A 24,861-nucleotide genomic window follows, 5' to 3' on the forward strand; every position below is an offset into this window, starting at 1 on the left:
GTTTAGTTGAAATCTTCTCACTATACCAAGAAGCTGTTCTTGGTCAGTCCTTTTGCTCATACACCACAGAATTCAGACCTCAAGAAAAAAGGAGGGGAAAGAACAAACTTCATGTGGTCATGTTGCTTAGTATACAACTGGATAACAGGGTTATATAGAGGAATCTGTATAACACGCCTGTGCACTGCGCTAGGGAAAGCTACAGTACAGTTCAGGATACAGTTCCTTGAAAATCAGAGACTCCGTTGGGAACACGTAGCCTGACTTACATGCCATAAGATGTAGAATTTAACCCAGTGCTTCTTACCGCAGCTTGTAGATGAACTAGAGCATTTCTCTCAGAAACAGCGATTCGATCTTGATTTGAAGCCACTAATTGATGCTGTACCATTTCAATTTAATCAACTCAATTAGGAAGAGAAATCTTTAAAAATTCACATTGTAAAAACAGTAGTACTTCCTCCTCCTCACCATTCTGTGAGGAGTAGGCCAGGTGTAAGATGATGACCACAGATAGCACTTTGTATACAAACTCTTGAAACAGCAGAAAGAGGGCAGTCCTGAGTTGGCCTGTAACTGTCACAGGCTACTCACTTTCTGTCAAGTTGTACACTTTGTGCTGTCCTCTCAGTACTGCTCCTTGCCCTCAGCAGGTGGAATTAGCACTGTGACTCCTTTCCCAGGTAAAAGTTAAAAAGTGTCTTATTCTTCATACTCAGGCAATGGCATGCACCTCCTTTGATGTTGCACCCCATATTTCCTTCTTTGGCCTTAATATTCCCAAACCTATCCCAGCAGTTAGAGTTGTTTCATTCTGTATCGGAGATTGAACATGGAAGCATTTGAAGATGATGTTGAAGTTGTGAATAAAGTATGCTTCTTGCTGTGAGCCGAGGGAAGCCCTGGCTCCTGACATACAGAGTAGGATAGATGGAGCAGTTTCCCTGTGAGTCATTAGTGTGGCCTGTGAGAAATATTCCTGCTGGGTTTCATGCAAGTGGCAGGTGCTGGGGTTAAAAAATGAAGACATGAGTCTAAAAGGAAATTTGAAGGAGAAACTGCAGTGTCTTGAAGTCCTTTTGAATTAGTTTTGGGTAGGAATGATTCTTCCTGCTGGTTGTTTTCTTCCCTTGTGTGGTTTGTTGCTGTGCTGGCTGATGGAGAAAGGTGGTGGAATCTTTCTCCGTGTTGTTGAAGGCTGTCTAGGTGTTTGTATGTATATGATGACAGACATTGCTATTGCCTAATGAAGTCCATGCTTACCTACCATATTTAGAAAAACCAAAACAGATGGTAGAGAGTATAACAGACCTAACAGCAGAGTAAACCGATGGGCTGTATTTATCCTGCAGAGCAGGTTAAGGTATAGCAACGTAAATCTCTCTCAGCTACACAGGCGCTCAATCCCACTCTGGAGGGAATTAATACACTGGTATGACCAAAAAGACTCTGGTTGTCTGGGGCTGTAGTGTGGTTGTGGATTCACCTCTCTGTTCAGTCTGGCAGCCACAGACTGCATTAGAAGTGTCTGCAGAAGGGCAGGTGGGAGGAGAAGATTCCTTCTCAAGGCCTTGGCATGAAATGCCACAGGAACACAGCCACTGCGCAGTCATTCAAACACAGACACCAGCAACCCAGTGCCGTGTCCTGACTGGATCCGAAAATGTGACTGGGGGATATGGGGTGTCTTAAAGCGTTGCCAACTACATTCCTCTGGATTCCTGCATTTTGTGGAGTAATCTGTTTGCTTTTCTGCCTATTACCCATATCCATTTGTGGGCATACAACACTGAAGCTTCAGCGTCTGCTCTCTGCCAATCCCTTAAGATGCAGTTAGGCACTTGCTTAGTTCCTCTCCTAGTCTAAGCCCAGCGCTGACTCCTGTCAGAATTTAATGGGATATTTTTACTCTAAAAGCATAGTCTGAAAAGGCTAACTTGTTCTACCATGTATGGCAAATGGATCCATCTGTTGAGCCACCTGGAAGGCCTCTATTTTTAGGCTCTTTCCTTGGAGCAGTTGTAATTTGAATTGACATATTGTTAGCTAAATGCATGGCGCACTGGGCAGTAATACCTCTGGAACCATGCAAGTTGCTGATTGTTAACAGCACTAGAAACAGGCGCCCTAGCTTGCTTTTTGCGAGCAGGAAAACAAGCACAGAAGTTCAGCTAGTATAGGACTCCCTTTCAACAGCCAGGACTGAGCAGTCTTAACAAGTCAGTTATTTAAAGAGGGCAAAAGGATGACGGTCACGTATTTTATCTGTCTGGGAAGAGTTCAGACTGTCAGTTACCAGTTAATATGTGAGGCAGACACAAGTGACTATAGCCTGAAGTACACAATCTTTAAGTTAGGTACCTAAAGCCTAATCTGTACACAGTAAGTATGCAATTTTGGCTAACATTGTTACATTATTATTTTTTAAAGAATGCAACAAAAGTAGTACCAATAGACATTATGAATGACTTCAATCATGAAATGATTTCTTCAGCATGTTCACACAGTTTTCATGAGCTTGATCAGGAATTAATGTATCTTAAACTGCACATTTTGTATGTGCGTCTGCTCCCTGCACGTAATTGATTGATCAGGTCCTATGGGTGACTTCTTGCTTTGGCGGTTGCTATTTTATACATAGCGATAGGCTTCTGTCTGTATGTACGTGTCTGAGTTCAGAAAAGAGTGGGTGTTGGCTTATAGCATTTCTCCAATAAAGATAATACAGATTCTGCAGCTGTCTAGATTCACCAAAGGGAAAAGCAGAGGGATCATTTCATCCTTCTGTTCCTCAGTGAGGGGTGAGAAGTCATATCTGGCTAAGGCAAACCTTCCAGATCATCCAGTCCTGATACAAAGCTATTAAATGACTAAAAATTGGCGATCTCCTTTGGTAGTTTGTTCTGATAGTTAGCCAGTATTCTTCTAAAATGTACTCTCTGTTTATCTTCCACTTAGTTTGAGACATTTGTTACCTTTGTGTGTTTCTGTGCTCACTTACAAAGTTCTGTAATTGTTCGTGTGATAGTGTTTTTATAGTGTTTTTATATAGTGTATTTATAGTGTTATAGTGTTTTTGTGTTAGTGTGTTAGTGTTTTTATAAATAAGCACATCTTATTTGGAGAAGCTCTTGATTAAACATCTTGAACTCTTCTTTTTAAGGCATTGTTTTTTCCCAGTTCTTCACACATCTTCCTCACTACACAGCTGCTTATAGTCCATGGTCACAAAAGCCCTGTGAGCTCATGCCCGCAGTCCTTTTCAGGGCCACTGCTTTGTCAGGGTACAACCCCCTCATCTGTAGATACTTCCATATTTTCTTTCTGCGTATATGACCTTGCATATTGCTGTATTAAAACACTTTGTTATATCATCTCAGTTTACCAAAGTGCTCTCTGTGTTGTGCTGACAGATAAATCGTTATTTATCACTGTGCCAATCTTTGTTCCATTCACAAAAGGAATTGGCAAAGACTTTTTTTTTTTTGCGTGTATGTGGATCTTCAGGAAGTTAGTTTGAATGTGTTTCTGTGTGTGTTTGTGTGTGTGTGCAGATGCACATTTCTGTTTGCTTTGTTATCACTGTTAAATGTTGAATCCGGAGCTATTCTTTCTGGTCCCTTTTTCCCAGATCAACTCTGACAACTCTACCAAGACATTTGCTCAGAAATCTGATTTCCTGTTTCTTCATGTTGTGTTTTAAGAATAGGGAAGTCTAATTCTATCTCTGCAAAAAACCATGTGGTGAAGCTTTGCCAAATGGAAAGCCTGTGCATTCCCAGGAAAGCAGTAACACCTACATTTGCTGGGTTTGTGCATCACTTGTAAAAATGGATGCAGTTTAGGTGCTAGTTTTTGTTAAATTGTGAACAAGGGAGTACTTTGATTCCACTCAGTCAATTTGCAGCAGTCTTTCCTTGCTCTGAAATACTGTCAAAATCTCAGTAATCCATATCCTGCCTCTAAAAACATGCATTCATTGAGTTTAAAATGATTTCCACTTAGTTTTGTGTTTAGAAGGCTGGCAGACCTGTGCATTGTCTGGCAATTTGAACTGACTGTAGTACTTTTCTGCTGTAATATGTGTCTCCAGCAGTACTAAGGTGAGTAAGTCAACAGAATATCGGTCTGTTTGGTCTCAGACTTTTTGTTGAACTAATATATATGCCCCAGATGTGCAATCATATCTAGAAAATAGGTAGCGTGAGGCACTTTATTTCTGCTGAAGTACAGATCTGTTCTTATCACACGGAGGGAAATGTGAGGGTAGTAATTTCTCTGGCACTATTGATATGAGAGCAAGAAAGATGATAAAATCTGCTTGTTGGTACTGGTTGCTAGGCAGAGCAAAGTGATAGTCTTTGCCTTTCCTGTTTGGATCTCTATGGCCTGATCTTCTTTGTGTAGCTGGGAAAAGACTAACAATGAACAAGTGGAGATCCTAGAGCACAGAGCTGTACAAAACTGGGAATCATTTTCTGATTTGTCCCCAGTCATTATTTGCACTGAAAAGATTACATATATACCTCTGTGCTGTACCTCTCTCCTCTAGTTAGAAAATGGGAGTGATACCACTCTGCTTCATGGTTGCGAAGAGAGAGAAGTAACACTAAAATGAATTCAAAGTTGTGACACATCCCTACAACAAGGAGATGGAGGGGGGTGTGACTCAATAGATTAAAGTTGCTTGCTAAGTATGCTCAACTATTCTATTAGATCCTTATTAATTACAAAGGAATCCAGCTCCAATGGCATTGCTTATTGTGATTGTAGGAAAAGTCAAGAATCTACCAACTACATATTGTTAGAATGTCTGTTTCCAGATAATATAGTAAATGGTTCCTGTCAGTCAGACATTGCTACTATACCTCAACTCACCAAACACTGTAGCTGTTCAGAAATCCAGGGTAATTGTGGTACACACTTTGACCCTACTTGTCAAAACAATCAGTAACTCAGGGAGAGGATATCAACTAAGGCCACAGCATATTCCTGTGGGATATGGAAACTTCTTCCCTGTGTAACGGAGGACGTGATTAATTCTGACTGTTTTGACACAAGAAGGTTATTGAATAGGATTTCCTTTTGAATGGGCAAATCCATTCCAAGCAGAAAACCATTATGGAGGTGTCAAACATACTCCCATTGTATTCTGAAAACCCACACCAGGGTCACATAAAAACAGCTCAGGGTGTGCACAGTTAAAAGTTACAGAGAAGCATCTACGAACCTGTGCATTTTGTGGTATTATATAGTTACAAAACAATATGGAGAAGACTTATTTTACTGAAGAAAAAGGTTAGCTCTGCAGCCTCTCTGTGTCTCCTTAGTCTCTGTCTCTGTGTTTTCAATAGCGACAATCCATTAATCTCTAAAACTCTGGGATTTTGGTTCATGTTCCTGTGTGTCCAAAGACCCTGGTTCCCACTCAAGGCAGTATATAATCACATTCCACGTTTTAAGTGGTTTAACAGGTCACTGGCCCTGTTCATCCTTCTTCAGACCCAACTTCAGGAGCATCTGGAATGAGGTCAGCCCATGAGGGAAGAATAGGTGGCAGCAGTTAAAGCTGAACGAGGCTTTAACTCATAGTAGATGATGAGATAGAGAAATATCTTCCTCTGTGCTTGTGGCCTCTGCTGTTTGAAGACACATGCCTACACTTGACAACTTAGTCAACTTAGTGAATCAGGAGACTGGAGGAACCTTTCCTGGCAGCAAGAGTAGTATTTAATTCCCTTCATGTAAAATTTTGCCAGAGTGTCCAGTTCATTATAGATACAGATATACACATTTAGAATAAGGAATTGTGCCTCCATTGATTATGAAGGGAGATGAGTAAATGACTTAGATCTGCACTGCAGACATCCGTGTTTGGTCAAACAAATCATACATCCGAGTGATGCGTTCATCACTATTATCCTCTAGAAGGAAACTAAGGACCTTGACAAATCTGATCACTTTTTGCTTCAACTGCAAGGTGCGCATCATCTTGACATTTGACAATAAATCTGTGCACGTGTAGGTGGGTAATAATCGACCTGCATATTCCTTTTCCCCTACTAAGAGGATGTAAGAACAAGTAATAAATATTACTGATGGTGCTCTAAGCACAGATTAAAGATACTTTGATGGAAAGTAACAGATGTAGTATAGGTGTGTAGAATTCCCATTGAATTCAGTAAGATTTAAGTGTGCATTAAAACTCCTCGAGTGCTGCACTGTTTAAGGTAAGCTCCCTTTAGACAGCAGTCACCTTTCTGTTGCTCCATTAAGCTCACTAAAGTCAGGGGAAAGACTTGCAGCTATTAAAAGTCACAGAGAGGTAACTTACCTCTCTATGAAGCTCTAAAATCCTTCTTTAGCAACTGTTGAAAAGCTCTGCCCATGACTCATAAAGGCTTATCTCTTTTTTTTTTTTTATGACCATTTCTGGCAGGTACATTTTGGTGGTCAGAGCAGTGTGTCCTTCTGGAAGGTATAGTTAGGTATAAATACCATTTGATATTTTTCTGGTGCCACAAGAGGTCTAGATCCATCAGCACCGAGTATTACAGCAGTGAAAAGGATTGGTGTGACTGCAGGGGCCCTCCTTACTGTCTGGTTGTGGAGATTCCCTTGGAAGAGTTTACTACTTATCGTAATACAAGAGTGCTTGACAGAGCACAAAGTCTCAAAACAAACAAGAAAAAAATCTTGATTATTTCTGCCATTTCTTTCATATATTGGACACCTATCTAGAATCTAAAGAGGACACTGGTGAAGAATCAAGACGTTTTGTACATTTTCTTGCCAGAAGATATGTTAGGCATATGGTTGGTTTTGGAATTGATTGATTAACTCTCCGAGTCCCTGCCACAGCTTTCTAGGAGCATCAAGACCCTTAGGAGATTGTCCATTAAGATATTGGATGCTATGAGGAGTCTCATGGTTAGTGGAAGAATGATATTAGGAATCTCACTGTTAATACAAGTTCAAAATCTCAGTGCATAGAGCCATGGGAATGGCTCTGACCAATTCAGAATGTTTTCTGTCCTCCAGAAGTCAAGCATTAGGCTGGGGTTTTTGAAGTTTGAGTACTAACTAATATTTCATGTACATAACTGCTGGCTATAACCTACATGTCACAATAGGAGACTATTTAGTTCTGCTGTTGTATAGTAATTGGTTGTATCATTCCTTCTGCTCCTGAGGTCTGGAGGTGGAAACTTTACAGCTTAATTAATCAGTGCTTGTGCTATTTTTATTGTCGTTGTGGGATTTGGAATTGGTTAGGGTTCTTTTCCTGCTCTTAGCAATATTTGGACCCATTTGTGTTTTGCCTTGTGAGTGTGTAAGAAGCATAGTGACTGATACAATTATTTTAGAATATATAGCTTTAAGCATTGCCTTCAATGATAGTTAAGCTCATTTGTAATGCCAAGCATAAATGCTAGTTTGGTATTTTTCCATCAACTTGGATATCCAAATAATCATTTCTCACTGGTACAACTTCTTCAAAATACAAGAATTTAAGTCTCAAATATTTGCTTCTTGATGTCTGCAAGGTAAGTCCTCACTTAAGTGTTTAACCTGCCTTCAAGAGAAAGGTGTTGATGACTGAATGGCTGCTTATTTGCTGTAAATCTTTTCCAAAGCATGATCTGAATATATGGGCTTCAACTCTGCTCTCAGTCTCACTGAGTACACAGTGAATACTGAATACACAGGAATTCATTCCAATATCATCAGTGGCATTACTCTAGAGTTTCTTATATTAAATCAGATTTTTAAAAATTCATATTTCTACCTTCTGTGGTGGCATAAAGTATTCAGATTGCCTTTGCTATCCGGTTGGATCCTTTTTCCTGCTGGTAGAAATACAATGTATTTTAAGTTTACCTCTCCGACTGAGCTTGTCAGCTGGGGCAGTTTCAATACAGTTTCTTCAACAATGTAGTTAGATCTTGGGCTTTTCTTTTCTTTTGAGTCTCAAAATATTTGGTACTTCTCGAATGCAAGAGCTTCCAAATTAAGTGTACAAGGCAAACTTCACAGATTCACGTTATTTATTTTGGGGGAAGTGTGGAAGATAACATTGCTACATGTAGAAAAACATCAAGTGAATTGTTAGGCAGTTATTATTTTAAAATAGATATCTTGGTTTGAAGGCCTGGTTTAAAACACTTGAAGGGGTAATGCTAAAATGGAAATTCTTTTTGAAAAGGTACTGAAGTTGTAGTTTCAGTATTGTGCAAAGGACTGCCTTAATCTGAGTGATGCTGTGAGGGCATCCTTGTGCAGTGTAGTAGGTGGTAGAGAAGTGTGATGGAAGGAAAAGAGAGAATAAGGTGATCAGGTGAAAAGAAAGATATTCCTTAATACCATTAATTTGCTTTCTTTTGGAACAATGAGGTAGAACAGTTAAAATTTTGAGGTGGCATTGGCAATCAAGGAACAAAACTATTCATTTTGTACTGCCAGCATATTCTAGATCTAAGGAGTGGGTAGATGGAGGCTGTATGCAGCTTTGTTGCACATGTCTATCTGAGTCGCAATGGCTGTGATGTATGAATATCTAAGTGAAGGTTGTTTTAAAAAGTGCACTATTTAGATTGGGCATATATTGGGTAAGAAACGCAATAAAGATTGCCTATATACATACATCTGCATTTTTCTAAGTGGACACATATGCATGCATATCTATGTAGACTCTGGAAACGAACCCTCAGTTTTGAGCTTGTGTCTTGATTGCCAGTCTGCCAATATGATTAGAAGATAGTATGGCTGAGACTTCAGGCTACTGCCAGAGGTGGGTCATTCTATTTTCCAATTGCTGCAGTTTGTGTAGTTCACTATTCTTGGACTATGGCTTACTCGCAGTCTAAGAGTGCAGTTAGAGTGAGATGTGTTGTTCAGCAGCTTGAGTTTGCTCATTGTTAGTACCAGTTAGAGGACTTGCTTTACTGTATCCCCAGTTAGTAGGTGCCTGAACTGCAGGAGAAGTTGCATGACAAGTTTCGTGTCATTCATACATTTGCTGTTTAATGAACATCATACTTTGGACTCCTTTGAGAATGCTGCTTCCAAAGACCCGTCTTGGTTTTGACTTGAGATAAAGCACTGGACCACCACTCTTAAGTTCAACTTGAGCTAAAAGACCAAGTTAGGGAAATAAATAACTTTCTAGTAAAGGAGCACAAGAAGAAATGTATATCATACTCGGACCACTGGGGTGTACAAAATATTGTCAAAGCTGGACAGTATTATTGCACATACTTCAAGGATAATATGGGCTCCAAACAAACTCAAAAGTACCCCAAAAGTTTCACTTCAGGGAGGAGAAAAAAATGAAAATATGTGGTGTAGAAAAAGGCTTTTTATCCTTGTCTCATTATCAACAGGGTGCCTCTTTGTCCAAGACATCATCAATTATACCTTTTCCCCCCAGACCTGTTTACTGTAAAAATCTATTTTCAGAGCTATATGTAGTAGCAACAACAAGAAGAAGAAAGGCAAGGAAAACCGACATTTTACCCTTCAGGTACAGCGCAAATGATCTATTAGTGGTAGGGGATGCTATTTTAGAAGCGTTACCACTGTCCCACTTATTCACTGGTCTGATCCATCCATCTACCTTTCAAAAACCTGTAACAATGGCAGGAGAAAAAGCCTTTAGAAATATATGCGTGTCTTGCTCCTGTTTAATTGGTGTGTTGGGTGACTGAGCTCAAAAGCCTTTTTCCTTGTCAGTCTCTGTCCCAGTTCCTGCACTGCTGTGAGAGGCTGTCCTCACCACGGTCCTGCTGCGTGTAACACAATGCTCAAGCACAGCTGCAGAAGACTTGGGGTCCCTCTGCTGTATATTGCTGTCACTAACAGCAGGAAGGAAGATGAACTCTGTTGAAAAGCATAGATGCACATAGTGCCTTTTTTAACTGCAGGGAAAAGTGACATTTATTTCTAACTGCAGAGAAGAATTTAAGTACTGTAAGGGCCCAAATCGCCAATCTGTGTAAGCCCTGCTCCACACAAACCTGTTAAGGCTTTTGACTAATTTTAAGGCCCCATGTTTCAGGGCAGGGTGTGAGGGAGTTTGAACCGCATGATCTGGTTTACATTGTCCATCAAAATAGTTCTGGAAGCTGGAAGTCACTGGAGTTCAGCGCACAAATCCTGACCTTCCCTTTATCTAGGTAAACTCAAGAGCAAAAAACAGCAAATGGTTTATGAGTGTGTGTGACAGATAATCCTTACTTAGATCTGCTCTGGCTTTAAGGCAGTTTTTTTTCTGGAGATCCTCCCCAATGTGATAGTTACACTTGAAAATTACTTTGCTTAGTTACCATCTAGGGTTTAGACTGGAAACCAAGACAGTGTAACCTTGCAGAAGTCATGGAATTGTGTATGACCCTGTTTGCAAGCTTGAGATATTCATCCTCTTCTTGAAGAAGAGCAAGAAAAAGTATATTAAGTTTCCTAGGAGGAAGACTGCTGTGAAAGTGAGCATCATTGCAACTCACATGTTTGAGTGAGACATGACTACACTTTGCTGTGAGCTCTGTAGCATTAGCAATATGTTCTTCATTCTGTTGTACTGAGATTTTATAATTCTGTTACTTTAAAATCAATATAATGTGAAGGCAAATCAACCTATGGAATGGAAGTGTACTTCAGTGCATACACTCATCCTTTTTAATATCTTTAGACAGGGGTACATCCCATTGGAAATAGTTTGTGCCTATGTTGTGAAAAGCTTAATATGGGAAAATGAGGCACACATCCTTCAGATTATTCAAAAGCTTATCCTGTGTTTTGAATTACAGCTCTGCCACTGAACATGTATGATTTTCATAATGATTGATATTTAACAGCCCTGAAGAATTCCAGACTTTTAGACATCTATCAAATGATTCAAGCAGAAAAACTTTTCCTATCCTTGCATGTGCCGCTCTAAAAAGGGAGAAAGTTTGCTTTCCGTGGCTCATCTGGTTCTTAATAGGTGAGCCAGTTTCTGTCTGGGAACAGAACTGAAATCATTTAACGCTCTCTATCCAGTAATCAAGAGAAGGCATTGACTGGCTCTCTGCTGATGTGAGCATGTGAGCTAGGTTTGTTCTTGAGGCTCTGGTTACCAGTGCCATTCTCTAATCACACTGTCTTCTTTCTAACCCTATCTCAAATTCATAACACACTCTTTATCTTGTCCCCCATCCTAGTTAGTCCTGAGACTGTAATTTCATTTTGTAACTGACAATGAATTGCAGCTGCACAACAGAAGTGTATGGGAAAGGAGAGAACTATGAGTGAGGAAGTAATCATGGAAGAACTACTTCTTTAGCCCCCCACCCACACCCACCCCCCATGTATCCCTGTCCCTCTCATCCACATACACCACCTCACCAAGACGTTGTAGGTGAAATTACTAAGTTTTGGAGAGCAGCAAGAGCAGGGATGTTCCACGAGGAATGGCAAGCCAGCATCTGAGGGAGACCACAGCACAGGCAGGGGCAGCATCCTCACTAACGGGCACAGCCCCACAGTACCTCAGCTGGGCAAGCAGGACAGGGATGGTGACAGTTACAGGTTCCATCAACAGTCCAGCCATCCTCAGGCAAAGAACAAGTCAGGTCCAAGGTCAGTCCAGGAAAGCCAAATAACAGCTCAGGAACATGCATGGAACCAGATACACTTTCAACATAGCTCAGGCCAGGCCTGGTTACCTGGGGCTGGGCTGGAATGGAGCTCCTGGAGGAGGGCTGGTGGGGCAATTAAGGCCTGTTGGTGTACTGAGGATCCTGACACTACAAGTTGTAGAAGATGAGCGCTCGCTTTCCTGCCTCCTCACACAGTGCTGGCTGGCATTGTGAATGCAGAGTTGCTGTGCTCTTCATTCGACTGAAATGAATCTGCTAAAGCCAGTCACAGCCTGACCATTGCAAGCAATTTATGGTAAAGCAATTCTGTTGTTTTCCAAAGTGTCATCACAAGCCCATTTGAAATGCAGGTTTATCTTCCCATTTCTTTAACTGCTGTGTCCTGCAAATTCATAGGATAGAATAAATGAAGAGCACATAGTAATAAATTACTCCTCTTGAGGCTGCTGGGTGTCCAAAACTGCAGAGAGAAAGGGACGTCACATCATTGTTATGTTGACAGTGAAGTCAGTGATGGATGATCCTTCCCCAACCCTCAACTCTAGTCATGAAAATTCAGCTATCATATCTCTTTAGTCCGTGATGTATGCCAGCTGCCACTCATTAAGCAGTAGCAGAGAATTTGCATCCATCCCTACCTCTGATCTACTAACCAATGATTTGGAACCTATTCTAAAGGAAACAGCTTCTTTCTACCTTCCTTCATATATACAGTAGCTTGAGGTAGGGCTATCTTTTATTCCTTAACTCCTAACTATTTACTTTTGAGGTAAACAAATAGCTGACTTATTTCCTAACCGCTCCACTGTCTTCATATCTTACAGGCTCTTCCATGGGCTTTTGCTGAGCTCTCTTTTTGGATGTTGCATTTTGGCTTCTGCTCCACAGGATACTTTGCTCCAATTCAAGGCTAAAATATCAGACTGTTCTCCAAAAGAGAAACTCTGTATTTCAGTCAGATGCTACAGCTGAGTGATGAGTCCTTTCAACCCCACACAGGAGAAGCACTCCAGAAGTTGCTTATTAAGGGAGAAGCTACGTTTTCGCATTTGGTGTCATTGTCACAAAGTGCCTCTTAGTCACGGGCCTGTGTCTTGGGCCTGCCTGAGGCATCGCATCTTAAAAAGCTGGTTTAAAACATACTTTGCATCAGATTCTTGAGAGTTAAAGTTGATCTGACAACATTCAGTGCCATAACTGGTCGTCTTTGTATTCCCTATTTTAGCACATTCTTAGTAAGAGAGCTTTGTGATAATCTGTCCCTAATCCTGCAGAAACCTGTTTTTTACGAGGCTGCCAAGGGCTGGGATCTTTAGAGGCTGGGTTTGGGATATAGATGCACTCAGGAGCATAGTCATTTTACACCTGACAGGGTCTTCCCAGGAATGATCACTCTGTTTCTCAGCCTCTTATTTTTGACTCTTATTTTTGGCTACTCAGAAGAGTCTCTGAAAGCAAGGGATTCTTCCACAGATAAGCCACGATCGGCTTACAAGCCTATTGGCCTTTCGTTTCCTTTTAGATCAGAAATTAGCCCCACTTCTACCTTCAGTTTATTGATCAAAGAGAAGGTGGCTGCCTGAGTTACAGCTCATGTCCTCCAAAATAAACCAAACATTCCTTTGTAGGTCAATACATGGAGTCTTCTACCAGTTTGAACTAGACTGCAACTGGTCGCCCAAGAGGAGAGAGGTGCTGCATTTTACCAAGATGTCTAATGTCATGGAAGAGGATATAAATATTAACAAATAATTGGTGTTCTGGTTAATAAAGGAATCCATTTTCCATCGTCCCAGAAGCAGACATTGATTTCTGTAGAAATCCAGCAATCTCGGACCCAGAGAACAGATCTGTTCGTTATTCACGACCTACGCTGAAACATTTTCTAAAAAACTAGAGTGTCAGGGATTTGAGCTTGAATGATTAATGAAAATCAGAAAATAGTCGATCCCCAAGAAGGTCTGTAAGTATTTCACAGTTGCAGCAGCATCCTCACAGACTTTATTCCTGTTATTCAGTTAACATATTTGAATTCCTTATTAGTCTCTGATTCCTTTCTGTCTTGCCCATAACCATCCTGACTGGATCCAGGGACAGGCAGTTCTGTCACTGTCTCTATTAAACTCACAGCATTCGTTTCTGAGTTACCACAACAACAAGGATTACGTGACAAGCAAATGAAGAACCAGTCAGATAATGGAGTTTTTAAAATGGGGATTACTGGTGCTGAAGTTGTAATGGCCTCTTTGATGCTGTTACTATCTATAGCATAAATCCTTCTCAGTCTTTGGACTATTGACCTGACACACTGAAAAGGCTCCTTTGCAGCCCCTATTGTCCAAAGAAAGGGAAAAGCTTTGAGCACAGACATCTTCAAGGCACAGGAAAAACACAAGGCCAAGAGATAAGCTTGGTCATTTGAAGGCATTTTATTTCTCTCAAGCACAATCCCAACGTTTTAGCAGAAACCGATATCCCGATTTTATCTGTGTTGCTTTTTCTCTAAGGTGTGCACTCAGTACTTTGTCATTTCTAAAGATATCCTGAGCTGATCTCCTCAGGGCCAGAGCAGCAGCCTTGCAAATCAGCGTCTGCTGAAAAGGACTGTCTAGGGAGATTTTGGAAAAACCTGTTGTCCCTGACACTTGGGCCATTGTACCTGTTGGGAGTGTCTACAGGCCTCTCGTACAGTAGGACTGGATGTATACCTTTATTACTTAAGAATAAACAACTAGCTGGATTCTGGATAACTAGGTTGATTGTTCTTGGTTTGGGATATACCAGTTAAAGGCAGTGGAATAATTCGTAGAAAGGTGAGAATTTTTAGCCTTTGTCCTTAACGTAACTAACTCCCTGCTGAGCTATTAATGTAAAGAGAACCTTCTCTGTCTGAATTCTGCAAACATGAACTCTTTGTGCTTCCATCCAGAGACCTCTTGAGGTTTTTTTACAATTAGTTTATCAGGTCCATAATATTGTGATGAAGTAGGGGAATGCAATTCTCCCCATTTTACAGATAACAAGGTGAAATTCTTTCCTGAATTAGGGCAACATTATGCTTTATAGCAGAGTTGTGACGACTGCCTGCAGGAACTTACCAAGTGTAGCCGTGCTTCACACACATACACACAGACACACACGCTTGCTAGGTTCTGTGATTAGTCTCTGGTTTTGTGAGAGCTCTGCGGGATACCTGGCAATTAGCAAGTGTTGGACCAGTTTCAATTTGCACTAACTTATGTGGGTAAAAGAAAACTGAGGGGTGAGGCTGAAGGATACACTTGTGTAGAAGTTCTCTCCCTCGTTTTTAACTCTGCTCCTCAGCCGCCTTCAAGGACAGGCACATGGAAACAAAGAATAGTGGGACTCATTCAGGTGTCTTTTCATACAGATACTGTATCATCGCCGTCACTGCGAGTCTCTGGGACGTAGCAGACGCTGTCATTCAGGACATGAACAGGCCTCTCGCCCAGGCTAACACGTTTGTTTTGTTACATGTTTGCAACTAAGGACTCCAAAGAGTTGTCCAGGAACTTGAAGCAGGTGAAGTGGACTTGGGCAGTGACTTCAGGGTGTTTTCCAGGGCAGCTGTGCTTTCCCTTTCTGTGCTCCCATTCTCAATAGCAGAGCTGGTCAGGCATTTGTGCTTGAGACCTTCATTTCCACAAGTATTGAACGTTTCTCTCTTATCAGTTGCACAGTTGATGTAGCAGCAACATCTCCCTGTTGGGAAGCTCTCTTGGGCTTTAACCTATGCTCCTTGTCTCCATTCTCTTTACCCTCCTTCTTGTTACAGCGTTTCATAACAAACTAAATTTCACTCCCCTCTTGGATTCAAACCCTTCAGCTGTTGGTAGGTGGCTATCATGGGCCCCCGGTCATTGCTGAGTCAAGCTATACATCTTTAATTTTGTTAATTTAATGTTTCTTCACCTTTCAGCTCCTTAATCACTTGTGTTGCACTTTTCTGAACGCCCTACAAAATCAGTCGATGTCTTTATGATAATAAGGAGCCTATCACAGAACACCATGTTATACATACAGTTTCACCACAGTGGGAAAGAAGACATTTTACTGTTTCCTTGTTTCATAATACAATGCTGCTGTAGAATCTCCCTCAAAATCACTTTGTTTTCTCTTCCTTTTTGCTGATATATTCTAGTGAAAACTTACCTCCAATTTTCTTTTTATCCTGAGGCCTCGGGTGTTGCCCATGGTCACACGTAGGACTTGGGGAAGCCATTTGCCTTAAGTTATTTTTAAGAACAATCCAACTTCTTTTGATCGTTTTTTGTGTGTGTGGGAAGGATGGTGGTCTTATTTATTAGGGTGGGTAGAGCTTGTGGCAGGAGTCCCTCAAGCCATACCAGTTTAAATAGGACTAAATTCAGTAATGAGCCATGGCAAGAGCTGGGAACAGGAGATGAACTCTGGTTACTAATTTTCTGCATCAACCTTTGACCTCACACCTCAGATACATGGGCACCTTCCCGACTGAGGAATGGCCCCTATCTCCTATCTCAAATTGCTTGCTTTTAACTGCCCGTGACGAGCTAAACAGAATCAGTTACAAATTTAGGTCTATCTAGTGTTCAAACCACACCAGCGCCGGTTGTCTGCAAGCCCCTGGAGGGAAAGCAAAGTTTATTCGCAAAAGCAGCTATACACATTGGAGACTGCACTGTGTCAACTGATCTCTTTAGATTGGAGCTGGTTTAGGTGTTATCTATTACATAGATAGTAACAAGGTGAAACTTCGCAAATGGAAAATTAGCTGACGTATCAAAGTGTTGTAACAGAGAAACAGTGTTGGTATATTGAACTGGGTTGGTACTGGGGAGACCTTGGCCCTACACCTGCTTTCATCACTGAATGACTACATGAGCATGATTAAATCACCCTCCCACCCTCATCTTCTCTTTGCTCTTGTCGTGGTTTAACCCCAGACGGCAGCTAGGACCACACAGCCACTCGCTCACTTCTCTTCCCCCCCAGTGGCACGGGGAGAAGAATCAGGAAAAATAAGGAAAACTTGTGAGTTGAGATAAAGACAGTTTAATAAGTAAAACAAAAGCCGTGTGCACAAGCAAAGCAAAGTAAGGAATTCATTCACTACTTCTCCCCCTCTACTCTGCTCTTGTGAGACCCCACCTGGAGTACTGTGTCCAGCTTTGGAGTCCTCAGCACAGGAAGGACATGGACCTGTTGGAACAGGTCCAGCGGAGGGCCGCTAAAGTGCTCAGAGGGCTGGAGCACCTCCCCTATGAAGACAGGCTGAGAGAGCTGGGGCTGTTAGCCTGGAGAAGAGAAGGCTCCGGGGAGACCTTATAGCAGCCTTCCAGTATCTACAGGAGAGCCGGAGAGGGACTCTTTGTCAGGAAGTGTAGCCATAGGATGAGGGGTAATGGTTTTAAATTGAAAGAGGGGAGATTTAGATTAGATACTAGAAAGAAATGCATTACTGTGAGGGTGGTGAGACACTGGAACAGGTTGCCCAGAGAAGCTGTGGATGCCCCATCCCTGGAAGGGTTCAAGACCAGGCTGGATGGGGCTTTGAGCAACCTGGTCTGGTGGGAAGTGTCCCTGCCCAGGGCAGGGGGGTTGGAACTCAATGATCTTTAAGGTGCCTTCCAACTCTAACCATTCTATGATTCTACTTCCCATCAGCAGGCATGTTCAGCCACCTCCAGGAAAGGAGGGCTCCATCATGTATAATGGTTACTTGGGAAAACACCGTAACTCCCAACATCCCCCCATTTCTTCTTCTTCCCCCAGCTTTATATGCTGAGCACAAGGTCATATGGTATGGGGTATCCCTTTGGGCAGTTGGGGTCAGCTGTGTCCCATCCCAACTCCTTGTGTGCCCCCAGCCTACTCGCTGGTGGGGGGTGTGAGGAGCAGAAAAGGCCTTAACTCTTTGTAAGCCCAGCTCAGCGATGAGGAAAACATCCCTGTTGTCAACACTGTTCCCAGCACAAATCCAAAACACTGCCCCATGCCAGCTACTGTGAAGAAAATTAACTCTATCCCAGGCAAAACCAGTACGTCTCTCTGACCCTTCATCTAGAACATTAATCCTCTGAAACAGCAGCTGCCTGAGAAAGTATGTTTTACACAGTGCCTAACACAGCAGAGCCTGATTTTAGCTAGGATTCTCCTATAAATCACCATAATGAAGCCCATCATAACAGAACAAAGTACAGAAATAGAGCAGAGTGATAACCCCCTCACTAAGTTATTCGAACTACAACAGGGCTAAATCCCACAGAATCTGCTGAGAACAAGACTGGCACCAAAGGGAATGCAAGGAATCTAAACCATGGATGAGCTAAGATACACTGGGACAAAAATAGATGGCCATAAGGTGGCCATAAGTAAAATTTAGACTGAAAAGTAGGAAAAGAGCTTTCCTAGCATCAAGCCAGGGATGTTCTGGAAGAATTTCCCACTAAGGAAATTGGAGACAAAAGACCTAACTTTTTGTACTAACTACAAATGCCCTCTTTAAAGTTCATTAGTAACAGGATATAGGGCTTGCTTGATACTTTATTAAAACATGGGCAAGTCATGAAATTTAGGAACAGATTCCTAGTCCACATCTTCCCTTCTCAGAGCTATATCAGATCTTCATTCCTTCTCTGTTCTTTTCTAGCTTTAATTTTTTCGATGAATTTAATTCAGTTAACTTGAACAAGAATGTAAAACAAATTTGTGAAATAGACTAAGCTCAGATCAGGGAGTTTGACCTTTCTGTTCTAAACCTGAGAAACTGTGGCTTCACAGTCAGGACTTTTAACAGGACTTTTGCCTGGAGCACATTGCCATAATGGAGATAATTTGTCCCTTGATTGCATCAGTCCACTTAAGGAAGTTTGCAACTTAAGTGTACAAGCAAATGCACATTCTTCATGATGAGTAGGAATCGAGCCTCCGCTCCCCTGCCTGCCACGTTTGATTTATGCAGCACGCTCCCTAGGACTTGCCTGTTTCCTAAATAGGTCAGTCAATATGTAAAGTGGAACCTTAGCTAGTTATCACAGGTGAGAAAATCGGTGCCTTGGGTTTCAGCACAATCTGCTGATACAACCTGGTGGGAAAATGACTGCAGTGTAAAAATCTACTTTTGTGAAGGAACAAAGCAGGCAGGAATTTGAATCTACTTAGGAGTAGCTCAGAAACTCTGCTTGGTATCTGCCAGCCTTTGTCCCACCTAACAATGCATTTGCTCTAAAGTATATAGCAGAAGAATAAGCCAAATACTTCTTGGACTGTAAAATCACAGGAGTTGTACCTGAGCAGAGCAGCGTTACTCTTGGGCCAGTAGCATGTCTCTGAGAGGACTGCTGGCTGCAAAGTCCGGTCAGAGCCAAACATAATCTCAAGGCCCAGGCAACACTTTTTTTGTAAGAGCTGGGTTTACAGCATCTTTTTCCAGAAGGTTTTGCAGGGTAATGCTGACTGGCTGGCAGGACAATCTTACACAGACCCTGCGCTTGAAGAATTAACACAGTATGTGGAGCGGGAAATACAGTCTGGATCAGTTGTTTCTGTTTGAGGTCTTCCTTCAGTCTGTGATTCACTGCTTTGTCCTTTCTCACATGATGGCTTGTCCTGCAAGGCAAATCACAGTTGCTCTGTCCTTTTTCACACGGAGTTAAGTTTGCTGCTGAAATTAGAGTCCTGAGACTTCTGTGAAGGTACTATCTGATACTGCCCAGTCAGAGCCCAGTACAGAATGTTCTTCAGGGCTTCCAGCACTTCTTTTCTGAAAACATCTCAGCAGCTTTCCTGGCAAGGAATCCCTTCCTGATGTCTCTACCTTACCTTGCTAATTCGTGTGTCAGAGTGAACCTGATCAAAAGGTTATTGCTATTGAAAGAGGGAAGCTTTATTTCCCCAGCTACCTCCTACACTCTGCTGGTTTTACTGCCTTTGGCTCTCATCAGGTGCTTTAACAAACAGATGTGCTCTACTAAAGAAGCAAAACAAAAACCCTCCACTTTTTCTGTATTAGCAAGTAGAAACATTTGTTTGTGAAGGTCCCAAGAGTGCAAGGAAATGGGAAGGAAGAGCAGAGCTGGAAGGTGAAACAGACTTCTCCTCTTTCAGTATCTGCCAGCTGGTAGGTCAGTGTGTGAAACCGCAGCTGTAGTTTTGTTATTTGCTTAAACATTAGGAAAAACTGAAAACCTAGAACCAAATTTCATGGCTTGGGGAGATGTTTCTCCTAATTATGCAAAAATATCTAGAGGGTAATGATCACAGACCACAAAGCACATGAATGTAGTTTCCCTTGTAATTCCAGTTCTAGGTATATTTTGGCAGAGTTCAACCCTTAATAGTGAGTATTCTTCTCCTTGGGTGGAATCTAGGCTAGACTCATATGTTAAAACAAAAAAAAAGAACTAGCCTGTCTCAGTGAAACACAGAGTGTTGACTGTCTGTATGTCTGTGTTGGTGTTAGAACTTCATCACATTATTCTGAATGCGGACTGTTCTTTCTGCTTCATCTTTAGCCTGGTTTCATCTGTCTGGAAATGCCAACAGCAAGGGTTTGATAAATGGACTGAAAGGTTGTCCAACTTCCCTGCGAGTGTCAGCCCCAGAAACTCCCTTATATAAGGAACTTCTCAGTGATTCACAGCAGCTATCCCTGCCGGAGCTGCCAGAGGCAGCTGGGAGAACCATTCTCCTGCTCTCTAGTGGTAGAAGCGCAAAAAAAGCCAAAAATGTTCTGCTTCTTCAGAACAAACTCAGACATGCATGCATTGTTCTTGCTGTACAGGCCTGAAAATGGCTGCCAAATTCCAACTGGGTAACTTGGAAAATGGAAGTATCTACAGTACTGAAAAAGAAACAAGTAATAGTTTAATCTGGTATATATGTATATGCAGGAATGATTTTGCAGAATGAAAATTTCTCCCTGCCATTAGCAGCAGACAGCCCAGGACATGCAGTTGCTCCGTTTGGTTACAGCCAGTAGATACCAGCAGGAAGCAGAACCACTCACCAGTTTGCTGCTGCTTTGTGCTGGGATAGGCAGAGCAGCACCCGGTGAGCAACAGTCTGTTTCATACCAGAGCTAACAGCCTTGTGACATCGTTCATTAGGGAATAAAAGTGGCGTGTGAGGCTGTCCTATGTGGCATTGTCTGCCAGGGGCATCTCAAAGGCCTCTCCTGGAAATTCTTGGAATGTCAGGGAGCTGCAGCTCCCTCTTTGGGAGAGCAGAGGTCCTGTATCTAGTCAGAGCTAAGTGATTTCTTGTAAGGTCTCTAAGCAGGTGCATGTTGTCTTTTCAGAGGCTGGAAAACTGAGATCAACCAGTAAAACTGGAGGCAAAACTAGAAATAAAGTCCTTACCCACCTCCCTGCCTCTTATCTGAGGGGTGGCTAACTCATTGTTTAATTGTGGCTTACAAGTGTCCACTGAGGACATCAGCAGTATTACACATCACCTGTGACCCCTTATGAGGGCATAGCCAGAATTACCAACTAGCACCCATCTCTCCAGAAATGATTTAAATAAATACCTCTGCTCTGTGTGTACATTGGCATCTTGCTTTGGGACAACAGTGTGGTCTGTGTAACTACCACTGCACCTGAGACTGGGGTCATGGAGTAAAAGTAGTAATAGTAGGGAGGCTACATTGGCTGCCTGTCAGCTAAGGATGAATCCTAAAACACATACCTGCAAACACTTACGTATAAATATAGTCGAGTCCACATTAAATTAAAGGGGAATCTGGATTTTAAACATGCAAGCATTTCAGACCAGTGACGTGTGCTGGAGCCTGTCTACAGTCCTGTATAATAAACAAAAAGTTACCTTTAAGGCTCGCTTTAACACGGGCAACTCAGAACAGATGAGTCAGTGCTGGAAAATTGCAGATTATTGCCTTCTCCTTCCCCATCCAGTGGAAAAGAAGGAATATAAGCTTTTTCCTACAGTCACCTGCTGACATACGAGTAGTACGTGGGTAGGCAATCCTCAGCTTAACTGCCTCAGTTGCTGGAGTATATTGTAATCAGTGTTGCACAGCACCCTCTTCTGCCAAGAGGTGATGAGAAGTGGAAATCCCTGGTCTGTCTCTCTTTTCCCGTCTCTGATAGGCATTTATGTACTGAAGAACAAGGTAAGTATAAAAACTCAATTACAGCAAATAGGGGAGAATCAATAAAGGAATGAGAAGGTGGCAGCCACACAGATGGGGGTTTATCTCTGCGGCAGAATCCTGACACACGACATTACAAGAACATAGAGTGCTCAGATGAGTTATGAAGATTGATATTTATGATGATGACTTGCAATTGTGCTATTTAAAAAACCCACCTATTTGGTAATGAAAACCTGCTGGCAAGATCTGATCAAAGAGGTGAAATTGCAGGAAGAGTAAAATAAGATCAGTAAATCAAATGCTCTAAATCATCAGCGAGGCACACTACAATTAGGGTTGAATTCAAGAAGGCAGAATTATTGGAATTGCAAGCATAAATCCATGTCATGCATGTGCTGCCATTTCTTCTGGGAACTACGCGCTCACCTCTTAGCATTTCCAGACTGACCTCTGTCAAGGGCAAAAAGATAACAACTGTCTCCTAACTTAATGATTCCCATTGACTGCAGAATGTTTCACTTCAACAGAGCCTACACAGGCTTTGAGGATCCCCATTTTCTTACCTTCCGAAGGCTCTCAGATTGCATGTCTTCACATCAGTTTTCACATCAATTTACACAGAGTATAGTCCGTGATGTTCATCTACAGGAGTGGCCCAGGGTGCAGAGAGCTGGATGGGAGCAGAGAGACCGGGGGGGCTGTTGGTAGAGGCTCACAGACCTGAGCTGACTTTGCCTGGGAGACTGTTCATTGGTATTAAAATGCAAAACAACCTTGAAACAGCAATGCATTCTACCCTTTCTTACTACAAGCCTTGTGCCTTTTTTTTTTTGTTTTTAATTCCACTCGCTTTATTTGTCTTACGAAAACTTCCAGTTGCTAATCAGATATTTGCCAGAATATGATATTTGCAGCACAGGAATCAAGGGTGAATAAGGCCTTTTGAATAATGCAGTACAATCTCGTCTACTGCATTATTATCTCTTTTCGTATACATAGTGTCACTTTTTTTTTTTTTTTTTTTTCCTATCTAGCCATAAAGTTCCAGCCTGGGATTTCTTTTTTTGGTTAGAGTTGTCTGCTTAGAACATTCGTACGTTGACGGAGATTGAAGCGGGCCATTCCGGTTTCAATGGTCGGGGCAGCTGGTAGATCAGGTTTAGTGGAAACAAACATATTTTGGAATGCATTTAGGGAAATGCTTAACAAAAGCTGCTTTGAGTTCAGTGACAACAGCTGGATTTTGGTTTTAAGAGGCACTGTTAAACAAGCACAAGTGGAGAGAAATAGCTTGTTCTAATGGGCTGATAATGGAATGAGGAATTAGGAAATCCTGTATTTTAGTGCCTGGCCTGCTACTGCTTTGCTGAGAGGCCTTGGTGACATCTTTTACATTCTCTGTAGTGAGCATCTTACTTATTTCATCTCATGCTTCAGTCAACAGTCACAAAGGCTAGCAGCTTGATACAGTACAAATGTGCCTGGCTTAGAAAATAAAGTAGTACATATGGCTTTCCTCTTTTAATTTTTAGTAGAGAGGAAAATACTGGCGATGGGCGTTGCCCCAGCAGTGCACATGGGAGTCATAATATATGTGAATATCCTGTTCTCACTCAGGGAAAACACAGATCTAAGAGCACCTCTGTCTAGTTTTCCCTGCTTCAGGAAACCCTCTCTCTTTGGTCCCTTTATAAGAGGAACTAGAATGGAAGAGAGGATTTTTAAGTAAAGAACACCTCAAACTGATTTGGATTTTGTGGAATCTTTAGCTTTTTAACTTTCTTCCGTTGTAATACGCTGCAGAATGGTGACTAACGATCAGGAAGCGCCAGCAAGGATGTTACAGGTTTTAAATTCTGGGTCCAGCACTGACTTTGTTGGGGTAATCTGGGCAAGGTAACAATTTTTCCTTCCTTTCCCTACATAGAAACTAGACGGAAGGTGCTGAAGTGAATTTGTACACCTGCAGTAAGTAGCATGTTTGTTGCAAAGGAGGGTGAGCTCCCTGATTTTCATTCTGTGTGTACTGAAAAACTGCTAGAGGGAACTTAGTAAATGAATGGTTAGTTATTATTCAGTCTTCAGAATGGCTCCATCCAGTTCTTTAAAATGCCAGTTTATTAGTCATTTTACTTGGCTACAAGGCATTAATAAAACATGAAAGGCAAAAGCTGACTTCATTGCATTTGGAAATCCATGCAGTATGGTTACACAGACTGGGAAATCTTGTTATGTTGCCTTCATTTTCTACAGGAGAATGAATGTTATACACCTGCAAAGTTTACCATTTGTGGGCTTTAATTTGGATTTGCTGTTAGGCCACACTGCCATGCTCCCAGCAAGATATCTGCAAGAAGCAAAGAGACAGAGAATCCATTGTATCTTTCTTTGAAGCAAGACCATATTGAAACTGGGTTTGTGATGGTCCAGCCTGGGAGAAACTCTCAATACTCAGTCCACAAGACCCCAAAGCCTGTATGTACTCCCATTTCATGTGGGCTCAAGCATCTGACAAGTGTGCGTGAACCCTCAGGGGATAATGACCCAAGGCCATGTGACACTGTCATTTTCCATGTAGGCATGTTAGGAGTTCCATCAAGAGTATGAGAGAAGCCAAGGAATAGGAAGGAAAAGTATTATCTCAGCTTCAGGCACATGTGACTAACAATTCCCCTCCAGGCTGATTTTAATCAGTGCCAGAGCTGGCACTGAAAAGTATCAGAAGTGTAAGAAAACACAGAGCTGAATAAGGAGGATGGTATGATTTCAACCAGAAGAGTGCGGACAGATCTTGGCTGACTTGCAAATCTGTGTAGTGGGATAAGATTCCATACTAAGCAAGCATTCTGCTGTATGCCGGATCAAATAAGCAATACACAATTCAGTATTCTCGTCCTTTGAGTACAGTAGCTACATGCTATACACCTTCTGTGCAGACTAGGATTTACACAACTGAACATTCAGACCCCTATTCTTCCTGCAGTTCTGCTCTGGAGAGAAATTTCCCACTCCAAGTAATGGAGCAGCGTGTGTGTGAGGGCTGGCTGATGTTTGCAGGAGATGTTGGCAGGGACAGAATGGGGGTATTGCAAGTCAGGTGAAGTCAGT

Source organism: Numenius arquata, chromosome 11, assembly GCF_964106895.1.
Source record: "Numenius arquata chromosome 11, bNumArq3.hap1.1, whole genome shotgun sequence".
NCBI lineage: Eukaryota > Metazoa > Chordata > Aves > Charadriiformes > Scolopacidae > Numenius > Numenius arquata.